At 39.0% G+C, this 14,065-nt stretch overlaps 1 protein-coding gene and 1 pseudogene across 1 annotated transcript in view; both read right to left on the bottom strand.

Moving 5' to 3' along the window:
* The window catches only part of Kcnh8 (potassium voltage-gated channel subfamily H member 8), a 439,763-nt gene that overhangs the window by 155,382 nt on the left and 270,316 nt on the right, over positions 1 to 14,065 (bottom strand).
* On the bottom strand, positions 13,030 to 13,181 carry LOC120094948 (U1 spliceosomal RNA; annotated as a pseudogene).

Genomic DNA, 14,065 nt, shown 5'->3' with positions numbered 1-14,065 from the left:
GGGACACAATGAAAGCTGTGCTAAGAGGAAAACTCATAGCGCTGAGTGTCTGCAGAAAGAAACAGGAAAGAGCATATGTCAGCAGCTTGACAGCACACCTAAAAGCTCTAGAACAAAAAGAAGCAAATACACCCAGGAGGAGTAGAAGGCAGGAAATAATCAAACTCAGAGCTGAAATCAACCAAGTAGAAACAAAAAGGACCATAGAAAGAATCAACAGAACCAAAAGTTGGTTCTTTGAGAAAATCAACATGATAGATAAACCCTTAGCCAGACTAACGAGAGGACACAGAGAGTGTGTCCAAATTAACAAAATCAGAAATGAAAAGGGAGACATAACAACAGATTCAGAGGAAATTCAAAAAATCATCAGATCTTACTATAAAAATCTATATTCAACAAAACTTGAAAATCTTCAGGAAATGGACAGTTTCCTAGACAGATACCAGGTACCAAAGTTAAATCAGGAACAGATAAACCAGTTAAACAACCCCATAACTCCTAAGGAAATAGAAGCAGTCATTAAAGGTCTCCAAACCAAAAAGAGCCCAGGTCCAGATGGGTTTAGTGCAGAATTCTATCAAACCTTCATAGAAGACCTCATACCAATATTATCCAAACTATTCCACAAAATTGAAACAGATGGATCACTACCGAATACCTTCTACGAAGCCACAATTACTCTTATACCTAAACCACACAAAGACACAACAAAGAAAGAGAACTTCAGACCAATTTCCCTTATGAATATCGACGCAAAAATACTCAACAAAATTCTGGCAAACCGAATCCAAGAGCACATCAAAACAATCATCCACCATGACCAAGTAGACTTCATCCCAGGCATGCAGGGATGGTTTAATATACGGAAAACCATCAACGTGATCCATTATATAAACAAACTGAAAGAACAAAACCACATGATCATTTCATTAGATGCTGAGAAAGCATTTGACAAAATTCAACACCCCTTCATGATAAAAGTCCTGGAAAGAATAGGAATTCAAGGCCCATACCTGAACATAGTAAAAGCCATATACAGCAAACCTGTTGCTAACATTAAACTAAATGGAGAGAAACTTGAAGCAATCCCACTAAAATCAGGGACTAGACAAGGCTGCCCACTCTCTCCCTACTTATTCAATATAGTTCTTGAAGTTCTAGCCAGAGCAATCAGACAACAAAAGGAGGTCAAGGGGATACAGATCGGAAAAGAAGAAGTCAAAATATCACTATTTGCAGATGATATGATAGTATATTTGAGTGATCCCAAAAGTTCCACCAGAGAACTACTAAAGCTGATAAACAACTTCAGCAAAGTGGCTGGGTATAAAATTAACTCAAATAAATCAGTTGCCTTCCTCTATACAAAAGAGAAAGAAGCCGAGAAATAAATTAGGGAAACGACACCCTTCATAATAGAGCCAAATAATATAAAGTACCTCGGTGTGACTTTAACAAAGCAAGTAAAAGATCTGTACAATAAGAACTTCAAGACACTGAAGAAGGAAATTGAAGAAGACCTCAGAAGATGGAAAGATCTCCCATGCTCATGGATTGGCAGGATTAATATAGTAAAAATGGCCATTTTACCAAAAGCGATCTACAGATTCAATGCAATCCCCATTAAAATACCAATCCAATTCTTCAAAGAGTTAGACAGAACAATTTGCAAATTTATCTGGAATAACAAAAAACCCAGGATAGCTAAAGCTATCCTCAACAATGAAAGGACTTCAGGGGGAATCACTATCCCTGAACTCAAGCAATATTACAGAGCAATAGTGATAAAAACTGCATGGTATTGGTACAGAGACAGACAGATAGACCAATGGAATAGAATTGAAGACCCAGAAATGAACCCACACTCCTATGGTCACTTGATTTTTGACAAAGGAGCCAAAACCATCCAATGGAAAAAAGATAGCATTTTCAGCAAATGGTGCTGGTTCAACTGGAGGTCAACATGTAGAAGAATGCAGATTGATCCATGCTTGTCACCCTGTACAAAGCTTCAGTCCAACTGGATCAAGGACCTCCACATCAAACCAGATACACTCAAACTAATAGAAGAAAAACTAGGGAAGCATCTGGAACACATGGGCACTGGAAAAAATTTCCTGAACAAAACACCAATGGCTTACGCTCTAAGATCAAGAATCGACAAATGGGATCTCATAAAACTGCAAAGCTTCTGTAAGGCAAAGGACACTGTGGTTAGGACAAAACGGCAACCAACAGATTGGGAAAAGATCTTTACCAATCCTACAACAGATAGAGGCCTTATATCCAAAATATACAAAGAACTCAAGAAGTTAGACCGCAGGGAAACAAATAACCCTATTAAAAAATGGGGCTCAGAGCTAAACAAAGAATTCACAGCTGAGGAATGCCGAATGGCTGAGAAACACCTAAAGAAATGTTCAACATCTTTAGTCATAAGGGAAATGCAAATGAAAACAACCCTGAGATTTCACCTCACACCAGTGAGAATGGCTAAGATCAAAAATTCAGGGGACAGCAGATGCTGGCGAGGATGTGGAGAAAGAGAAACACTCCTCCATTGTTGGTGGGATTGCAAACTGGTACAACCATTCTGGAAATCAGTCTGGAGGATCCTCAGAAAATTGGACATTGAACTGCCTGAGGATCCAGCTATACCTCTCTTGGGCATATACCCAAAAGATGCCCCAACATATAAAAAAGACACGTGCTCCACTATGTTCATTGCAGCCTTATTTATAATAGCCAGAAGCTGGAAAAACCCAGATGCCCTTCAACAGAGGAATGGATACAGAAAATGTGGTACATCTACACAATGGAATATTACTCAGCTATCAAAAACAACGAGTTTATGAAATTCGTAGGCAAATGGTTGGAACTGGAAAACATCATCCTGAGTGAGCTAACCCAATCACAGAAAGACATACATGGTATGCACTCATTGATAAGTGGCTATTAGCCCAAATGCTTGAATTACCCTAGATGCCTAGAACAAATGAAACTCAAGACGGATGATCAAAACGTGAATGCTTCACTCCTTCTTTAAAAGGGGAACAAGAATACCCTTGGCAGGGAAGAGAGAGGCAAAGATTAAAACAGAGACTGAAGGAACACCCATTCAGAGCCTGCCCTACATGTGGCCCATACATATACAGCCACCCAATTAGACAAGATGGATGAAGCAAAGAAGTGCAGACTGACAGGAGCCGGATGTAGATCGCTCCTGAGAGACACAGCCAGAATACAGCAAATACAGAGGCGAATACCAGCAGCTAACCACTGAATTGAGAATAGAACCCCCGTTGAAGGAATCAGAGAGAGAACTGGAAGAGCTTGAAGGGGCTTGAGACCCCATATGTACAACAATGCCAACCAACCAGAGCTTCCAGGGACTAAGCCACTACCTAAAGACTATACATGGACTGACCCTGGACTCTGACCTCATAGGTAGCAATGAATATCCTAGTAAGAGCACCAGTGGAAGGGGAAGCCCTGGGTCCTGCTAAGACTGAACCCCCAGTGAACTAGATTGTTGGGGGGAGGGCGGCAATGGGGGGAGGGTTGGGAGGGGAACACCCATAAGGAAGGGGAGGGAGTTGGGGGATGTTTGCCCGGATACCGGGAAAGGGAATAACACTCGAAATGTATATAAGAAATACTCAAGGTAATAAAAAAAATAAAAATAAAATGTCCATTGTCCTAAATAACAGGAAAGGGAGGAGTTACATTTGATAGAGTGTAAATAAGTAGATTACTTTATTAGCCTTCATGACAGGTGGGAAATAATTTAAAAGTCATCTTGGCTTACTTGTTTAAAAGTAAATTAAAATATAATGATGTGCACAGGAGCATGTGCACTGCATATAAATAATTACTAACTTGGTTTAACCATTTCTTTAAAAATTAATTGATGTGGTCTAGCATGGGTGGAGAGACACTTAAGTAAACCTGCTGTGGCTGATGTTCTAATGATACTCTGAGTGTTTCCATTGCTCAGGAGACACTGCTTTTACCATAGCATTTTGTCCCAGAACATTTGGGACAGGAGGAATGGAGACGATAAACAGAGAACAGATTGATCAAGAGACTCGGGGGATGGATAATAAGGACTGGAATAAACCATTGGTATAAGGTGTAAAATTTTCTATGATCTGACCCCTCCTCAGCCTGTCAGTATTTGTCTCTCTTCCTCACTCTGAAGTGAATGATTCAGGAAAAGGAAAGAGCAATAGAGCCAGTAGGAGACAGCAGCATGCAAGAACAATGGGACTCACAACAAAAGATTAGGGCAGAGAAGACTAGAAGTGAGGTGGATCCATGCAATCTCTAATCTGCTGGATTTCACAACGAAGTACAATGAAAGAAAGGGTGTGGCTGTCATAAGACTCCTTCTTTCCTGTATGTTGTTTCCCTGTAGGAACCAAGATGCCTTCTCTACTTTTAAAAAGAAATGTTAAATATCTTAATACAGTAAAGAAGACCACTTCTGAACGCTATTACCATTCCTTTAGAGCCAAGGTTAGACTTAAACTGACCATACCAAAGTACCCCCAATGTGTGACACAAGTGTACAGGTGTCACATGGTCTCAGAATCCAGTTATTGTACAACCTTCATTACAACTGAAATGATTCCTTTCAGTTTTCCAACATATTTAAATACTGCTTCAGAGATTACATGGATTTTTCTTTTCGTGGAGTCCATGGGACTCAAAGGAAAGCAAATCACCTAACATCAGCATGCCTTTGTTTTTACCACAAGATCTCATGATCTTATGCCATTACAGCTTTATAAGTGAAGTGAAGTATTATTAGTGAACTTTATGTTGGGTTAAAGTAGACATTAAAAATGTCTAGTACATCACCACTAAAGTTCTTCTTTTATTGTCCATAACTATTCATTTATATTAGACTGATTTTGTATGTGGCTATCACTGTATTATGTAGGTCTACCATACCAAAAGACTTGTGTACCATGCACAAAAGTACTGATTCAGGCTCTCTATAACTTACTTACCTTTGCAGTGATGTTTCAAGCAAAATTAAACATTGATCTTTGATTTAAAACATGTTAATTGGGGCTGGAGAGGTATTCAACTTTAAAAGGTATAGTTTAAGAATAGCATATACCATAAAATGAACTAACATTAAAGAAGGAGATGGATGAATTTTCCAAGGCTAGCTATTCCTGAAATCACCCATGGTCAGAGATACAACTAGAATCAGAAGAATTTGTTATGATCCACACTGATTACTACTTTCCCCTAAATAAGCAGCACAATTATTATCATACAGGAATTATGCTTGAATCAGTTAGAAATACAGTGTAAAGAAAATAATACCACTTACTTTTGGGTATAGAATCTTTCACTAGGAAACAAAGTACTTTCATTGCTGTAGAATGCTTCATTAACTGACTATGCTAGTGTCCATCTTTTAATTTCATTGTGATGGAATATGGGTTTATTTGAAAGTGGTATGTCAGTGTTAGTTCTTTGAGAAATACCCATGTAAACATCTGTACATAATACACATGTAAATTAATGTATGTCAACATATATAAGATATATGAACACACACACACACACACACACACACACACACACGCACATTTCCATGTAGGATGACCATTGACTTTAAGTCCATCTTTCTGGGTCACCAAGTATCCTTCTACTTTAATAGGGACTGCCAAAAATTTAATAGAAAGAGCACACTTATTAATATGTAGCATATGGCTATAGTATTAACATGTAGTATATGATCCATCATCTTACCCCATATCTTTCCTGAATGAACCATAATTTCTATTTTTCCTTCCTTCTAGTGATATGTAAAGAGATATTTTATGGTAGTAAAGTCATTTTCATTTTCCCGAGGTATGTGGTGCTGAGTACTGTAAGTGCATTTGTACACCCTTTCCTACGAGATGCCAGTCAGAGTTTCTGACCAGTGGAAATCGCCCCTTCCTCTTCTTCTTTTGCTTCAGAGGTACTAGGTGTACTCCTATGCATTGTATTCCATTTGGAAGACTATGTCTACTTACAGGTCATTAAGATGCATCGCTCTGATGTCTCTTGGTCCTTTTCAACCTCTGCATTTTGTTAACAGCTTAGCTGCAATTGATTTCATACAGTATGAAAAGGGAGTCTAGATTCATATTTTCTAAATGGATATCCAATTGATCCAGGATAGCTTTTGAAAGCTTCATTTCCTGGCAGCATCTCAGCTGCACCTCTGTCATACACGGTGGTTACACATGTATGGCTCTGATTCTACACTCTGTATTTGCCAGATACCCATTTCCCACTTTCCTGGCAGAGGCAGAGGCAGAGGCAGGGGCAGGGGCAGAGGCAGGGGCAGGGGCAGGGGCAGGGGCAGGGGCAGGGGCAGGGGCAGGGGCAGGGGCAGGGGCAGGGGCAGGGGCAGGGGCAGGGGCAGAGGCAGAGGCAGAGGCAGAGGCAGAGGCAGAGGCAGAGGCAGAGGCAGAGGCAGAGGCAGAGGCAGAGGCAGAGGCAGAGGCAGAGGCAGAGGCAGAGGCAGAGGCAGGGGCAGAGGCAGAGGCAGAGGCAAATGTGCTCAACCCAGACTTCCAGATTTGCAAGAGTATTTACAATAGAGCATTTGACTATTGAAAAAATTGCAAGTATAATTTAATAGAAAGATGAAGTATTATATTAAAGAAATAAAATTGAGTTAAAATGTAGTGTTTGAAATAATGAAACCATGCTTTATTAAAAGGGAAAAAAGATTCTTGCTTAAGCCTATTATGATTTCTTGGCTATTTTTATAAATGCCATCAGTAGAAATTATTGCTATTTTAGTGTTATGCTATAGTTGCTGGAGCTTGTGGTTTCCATAATTCAGACTATGGCCAGGCACTGTACACAGTGAAACATGAAGATCAGTGTTTCTAAACCAATTGCTGTAATATACAAGCAGCACCAACCAATCACCCTAGAGTTGGAATCCAAAATTCTAGTTGCATCTTAATTGAGGTCATTGTCACAAAAAGGCAAATAGAGAATCAAAATGGTTTTCATTTTTCATTAACTGCCCTTTGGAAGAGAGAATTTAACCAGAACACTCCAGGATAGGAAGACACAGGACAAGCAAAATTCAAAGTCCAAACAGTTACGTGTAGGAAGAATTAACAGGAAAAGTAGGGATAGAGAAGGCCCATGTTCTAGGGCCAATACATTCATTCCAAATATCAGATCATAATGCCAGTCAAGGTAAATCAGAAATACAGTGTTCCTAGTTGCAGGTAGAGTCTTGAAGGACCTGAAGTTACAAGATAGTTTGGTTTATTTCAATTTTGCACTGAAGAATTCTCTCCAAACCCTAGCCAGATCAATTTCATCTTGTCACAAACCACCACTCCCCTGTTCCTGGTGCCCAACTGCAGCAAAGTAAGACATCCTTGCTAAGGTCAGACAGCTTTGGGTGAGACCCTCAGAATCACTAAATTGAAGTGGCTCAGCCTATGTCCTCTGAAACTCTAGTCATTTCTGTACTGAAACACTAGGTAGTATTCTGAAACACAAACTTTCCTCATCTTTGTTGTTGAGTAAGAGTCATATAGGACAGGCGGTGGTAGACAGACCTACTACTGATTGGTTAGCTCAATAGTATGCAGATATCCCTGGTTTTCAACCCTATCATGAGGAATCCCAATAAATTATTTCATTCTATGGATTCTTGAGTAAAGGCTGAGGTCAATTGTTTATTTGATATGTTCCTGAGAAGTCATGTAGCTATTTCTAAGCAGGTTTGTCTCTGTGTTATATAATATTTCTAGAGAGAATTGGAGAAACAGCTATCTATTCATATAAAAGTACAATTTTTAGGGTTTTCAGAATTGTTTTAGATAAAGCAAACACAACATTCAAATACTTGTAGAAATCACAGGGAACAGGTTATCAAAATGTAAGGAAAAACCTTGCTAAAAACATTGTGGCAAGCACAGTGAAATAGCTGTGGATATCTTTATTAGGCAGACATATAACACACAGAATTCAGTACTCAGGACTGAATATGGTCACAAACTATAAGGCTAAGAATTTGTTTCAAGAAGCTATTTTCTGAGGCATCAATTTAGCCATCAAAGTACAGCTAACCCCCTCTTCCTTCCACATGAATGGATTGTGCATGGCTTTTTTTACATCTTATTACTTAAGCTCATGCATGGTGTTTCATTAGCCATTCAGTGTCCATTTTTAATGAGACTCATTTTAGCAAATGAAAGCCTTAGAGAGGGGTCCGGTGAGATGGCTTAGTGGGTAAGCAAGCTTTGTGACCAAGCCTGATGACTTGAGTTCAAATCCCGCAAAGCCATGAGGAAAGAACCAATTCCTGCAAGTGTTTGCTAACCACCACATGCACAGCACTTAGGCCCACCTCCACATGCCCAAGCACATGCACAGCACCAATGCTCACAATTAAATAAATAAATTGACTTTTAAAGATAGCAGGAATGGCATCTAGGTCAATGGTACAGCATCTAGGTCAATGGTACAGTCTTAGACTTAAGAGCCAGTGCAATCAATTCAAATTTATAATCTTATTATTCTACAGGGAATGTAAAAGAAGATCAGCTCAGAGTACCTCAGAATATGGTCACTTATTTCGGTTCTTATTACATATTCTTTTTTAGTTCAAAGATGAGGAAAATTGCATCTAATATTTAAAATTGCTTTTCTTCTCTTTCCTTCTGTCTAAAAGCTTTAAATGTGACTCTAAAATGTGACAAGAAATGTAGCTAAAAATAGTTGGCTCCTCTTTTCCCAGAGTAATAGAGTTGTAGCTAGGATGATGCTACCAGCCCCCTTGGCTGCTGATGAGGTTTCTTGTGTGAGCTGTTACATCTGAAGTTGCATGTGTGGAGTTCTCGGTATGCTCATGAACCCATACACATTTGCTTTTCCACGCTCTTGTTGATTCACTCTTTGTTGCTGCTGATGGCAACAAAGACAGATGAAGTGACCTTAGAAGTAACACATTCAAGATGGTAGAGCATCAGCCAGCCTCGCCTCCAAAATTATTGTGGAAGATTTCTCTCTCTCTCTCTCTCCTCCCTCCCCATTTTGTTCACATACACAACCACCTGGCTCCTCCCAGGTCATCCAATGTTAACTGCCTTCTTTTCCGCCAACCTCTATGGCAGCGTTTCCAGGCACCTGAGAAGAGTGTCTGAATGGTTAGCCTCAGCATTCTCTCACCATCACGAGAGGAGACTAGCCCAGCTCTGAGCCCCACTCCTTAGTTTTCCTTTGTAACTCCATATCAGAAAGTGAGCAGCAGCATCTCAGCTCGCATCATTTCCACAGCTACCCATGTTACTGGTTGGTAAACCAAGGCAATGAGGGCTGACATCCCATGACTAATAAAGACCTTTTGGAGCTTATTAACAGAACAGATCAGTAGCTTCCACCCACCCAAAAGGTAAGACTGTCATCTGATAGCATCAGAGGCTATGGGAGCACTTCCCCCATCTTGCCTTAACTACCTCTCTGATATTTTCACCAAGGTATCTTTAAATTGATTTATACTTTTTTATTCTGTTACTATGAAACTTCACAAGACTGCTTCAATGTTGGAACATGGCATCCACAGTAATCCAGCTGCATGTTTTCCAGGCCATGATCACTGAAATTTAGCTCCAAAATATATGTTTATTTCCCTTAATGTGAGAACTGTGTTTTTCCATTGCCATTGTCTTCCTCAAATATATGCAACATTACACATAATATCCAGCTCTGAACAATATGTGTGTTTTATGTTTGTGTATATATTTGGGTATGCATGTGTGTGCACATGTATATGTATGTGTGTTTGCATATGTGTGTGTACATATGAATCATCCAATGGTATGGTGTAGAAGTTTTTATAATTGTATGATGTGTATAAGTAGATCATTGTATGACATGGATGTGTGGATCATCTTATGGTATGAAAGTGTGGATCATCACATGACATGGATGTGCCTTACAGCAAAACTATATGTTCTCAAGTCACTCACATGAAATAGCACCTTTTTTCTGACTCCCTGCCATTACTATTTTTTGTTTTAGTTTTTAGAAACTGATCCATTTGCTGGCTCTTACAATTGCTAATATCCTCATTTCTTGACAATCTGGTACATGTTTGATTGTCTTTATAATCCATCTTTTTAAATGTAGTTTAGATTCTCCATTGTTTCATCATTTAAAATGAAACATCTTTCCCTACCTTTTCCCATGCACTTTCTAGGTTATCACTCAAATTCATCACCTTGCTAGTTTGCATAAATGTCCCATCTCTATAGATGGTCTATAAGTTTTCACATTTATGTTTTTTAAGTCATTCACTTTAGATATTGGTACTGTTCACCTAAAAAGTGAATAACGGTTTATATTAATTATCTAATAAAAACAAAATGTTTTGAAGTTTCTGTAGGATATCAAAGAAAAACTGATTTTTATGGAAATAAAATTGATGATATTGTTAGCCCCTTGTTAGCAATTTTAAAATATGCATGTATCATTTGCAGGTTATTATTTAAAATCGCAATCTCTTGTTTTGGCTATATGTAGTCATAGGAAAAATATGTCCTTGTGGGCTCAAGCATGGGCTCCTAATAAGGCATGAATAGATTTTTGTCTTCAGCTCTACCAGTCAGTGACAATGTATCATTTGGAAAGTTAATCATCTTTTTCTAAGTCCAAATTGCAGAACTAGCCATCTTTGATTATCTATTTATCAGTATTTACTGAGTAGCTCTCTGTCTATCTGTTTATCTGTATATCTTTTTAAGCTGGAGTACAATGAATACTCTGTTTCTCCTTTCAAAAAGTTATAGATCCATCAATGTTACAGATAAAAAGGCTAGGAAATATGAAGTCATTTATGAATGTTTTAGAAGCCATACAAGGGATAGTTCACACAGATTCAGGAGATGAACTTGAGTTGGGTGGGCAACAACAGAGGACCATGATTAAGTAAAGATGAGCCAACTGGGACAACAGGTGTGCATTTATTTAGAAGTTCAGAATAAGAGGTGACAGCTTCCGACATCTTCAGTAGATCCATGACATGACCAGCTATATACTTTTTAAAAACAAGGACAGGATACAAACTCTGGCTATAGCATGGTGTGGTGGTTTGAATAGAATGGCCCTCACAGACTCATGTGTCTGAATGTTTGGCCGTAGGGAGACTCACTATTAGAAGGTGTGGTCTTGTGGCCTTGTTGGAGAATGTGTGTTACTGTGGAGATGGGCTTTGGGTTCTCTAATATGCAAGCTATGCTCAGTGTAACACACAATTTCCTTTTGCTGCCTGAGGATGAAGATGTGGAATTCTTAGCTCCAGGACCATGCCTGCTTACATGCCACATGCTTCTCACCATGTTGATAATGGACTGAACCACTGAAACTGGAAGCTAGCCTCATGCTGTGGTCAGTGTCTTCACAGCAACAAAATCCTAAGCACATGATGAGCAGATACCAAGAGTGCATGCAAAGAAGGAAGTGAGAAATCACAGTAAACTAGCCAGAGCTATTGCCTACCTGCTCAGGTGTGTGGACACGGGGACGCAGTCAGATTCAAGATACTGTCTTGGGAGGTAAACCAACATGAAGACAACAGGAATAAGTGTAATCACTAGGAGTTTGAATGACTTGGAGAAGAGAAGAGAAGAGAAGAGAAGAGAAGAGAAGAGAAGAGAAGAGAAGAGAAGAGAAGGGAAGGGAAGGGAAGGGAAGGGAAGGGAAGAGAAGGGAAGAGAAGATGAAAGGAAGGGAGGGGGAAAGGGAGGGAGGGGAGAGGAGAGCAAATGAGCCGAGGAGAACCTGGGAGAGAGGTGCCATGGAAGATACAAGAAAGTGGGGAGAATTCATTGCAGAGAGTGACCCAGGATGGAGAATGATATTTAAAAGAACATAATGTAGCCTAGGAAGAGACAACCTGAATGAAATCTGGAAAAAGACCTGGCCAGATAAAGGCTGACCAGATCATTTGACAAAGGGATTATGGGTGATCGAAAAGTCATCTGTATCCCTGTCACAACCAGTAATAGAAATAATCAATATCCAAATGCTCAACTTGGATCAGTTTATAAGATCTTTCTTCAACTTACATTTCTACCTTCTCTCTTTTTATGTCACCTTTCTTTTAAAAATGACTTAAACTATCCATGCTTTAGGTCTTGCCTTTTAATCTATAAGCTGGAATGAATATTGGCACCCAGCTTGGCTGTCACTTACAGGTAGACAAAACAAGACAGAAGTCGGTCTTTTGGAAGGACCTCTGCATGTTTGAAATGAGGTGAGTTAAACAAGCGTATTTCAGATAGGTGTTGGGGTATACCATGCGACTAAATGTTGAAAGATGATCAAATATCTTGTCTTTCTCTTGGTGAGCACATATTTTTACTTACGTCAATATTTAATTTAATACACCAATAACAAAAAATTGAATTCAGCAAAGCAATTTTACTTGTACCCATAGTTCATTCTCAGAAATATCTACTTTTCAACACTCAGTACCAATTTACTGAAATTATCAAGTGCAAGACTACCAGGAATCCAGCATATTGACACTCTGCCTTGATTCTAAGTAAGATGCTTTGATTTGTAGAAGGTCTCAGAGCTTTCTACTCCAGAGACACATTGCTTTTGTCTGACAAGGAGGAGCTCAGGGAAGAGGGCATGGCAGCATGCTGAGTTATGATACAATCAGATTCCTGCTTGTTGCCACCTTGAAAAAACTCCTCTCCCTGGCGTAGATTCTACAATCGTCTGTTTTCTTCTTTGATTGTGTCTTTAAAGACAAATGTGGAGAAGATGTCGCTGTAAATCAACATACACCACAAATGCCTGTACAAGTGGGAATCAGACATTGCTCTTTACCTGTCTGCTAAGCACTCCCATTCTTAACACAGACTTCTCCCACAACTGTACAAGCTTTTAACTACATGATGCTTTTGATTTCTTCAAATACCTTTTGTGACTTTTATTTTTTCTCTTTTTTCTTATTTTCTTTTTTATTTTTATGGAAGTGTGGGAATGCAGCTCCCCCACTACCACAAATTTCCTGCATTTCGGGAAATTCCAGGGTCAGCACACCCCAAAGGCAATGGGTGAGCCTCACCCTGGAAAAAACCACCTTAGTGATCATGGTATCTTCCCTACCAGGTAAGTGACTGTTTTAATCTGTCTGTTTACCACAAACTAGGAGCACCTGGAAAGAGTGTCAACTAGGGATTGTCAAGATCAGGTTGGCCCATGGGCTTATCTGTGGGGGACTGTCTTTTTTGTTTGTTTGTTTGTTTGTTTGTTTAATTTTAATTCTTTTAATGTTCTGCTTCATTCCTTTTGGGATGAGAAACTAGATAGTTTATTTTGAATTTCACAGGAGTCCATAAATAAGAGTTTAGAATTGTAAAGTAAGAGAGTTGTAAAGCGAGCTCAGCTTGTGAATCATTGGCATGTTTAAATAGACTGTGAAACTTTAATGTTATGTTGTATTTTTCCTTTAAGCTAGAATGTATAGAAAATAAAATATTTAATAAAAATTGTCCTTTCTGATTACCATTAATGTAGAGACCAAGCAAGGATAGTATCTACCTCTATTTCAGGAGTTCATATCTTCATGAGAGAAAAGTCAATAAATGTATATGCAATTTAAAAGAGAGAGAAATTTCATCATATCAGCAGCCAATGACAAATTATAAACCTGAGAGGACATGTAACCAATGACTGTCTTGATTACTGTGAGATAAACAAGTCTAAAAGTGAGTTACACTATTATCTGGTTTTGGATCCTGGACTCTGTATAGAAAAAAACAGAGGCTGGCTGAGTGCTAAATATGTGTGTTTTCATTCCTTTCTGCTCTTGACTTTAGATATGATGTGGCTAGCTTTTGGAAGTTCCTGCCTTGTCTTCTCTGTAGTGATGGATAATCACCTAGATTTGTGAGTTTAAATAAACCTTTCTCCCCTAAGTTGTTTTTCTGTTGAGGTGTTTTATCACAGCTATAGAGAGTGAACTATTATATTTTTTAAATACCAAAAAGCATAGACTCAG

The sequence above is a fragment of the Rattus norvegicus genome, chromosome 9 (assembly GCF_036323735.1).
Source record: "Rattus norvegicus strain BN/NHsdMcwi chromosome 9, GRCr8, whole genome shotgun sequence".
Classification (NCBI taxonomy): domain Eukaryota; kingdom Metazoa; phylum Chordata; class Mammalia; order Rodentia; family Muridae; genus Rattus; species Rattus norvegicus.
Note: the sequence above shows the minus strand (reverse complement) of the source record. Positions and strands in the feature narration are given on the sequence as shown.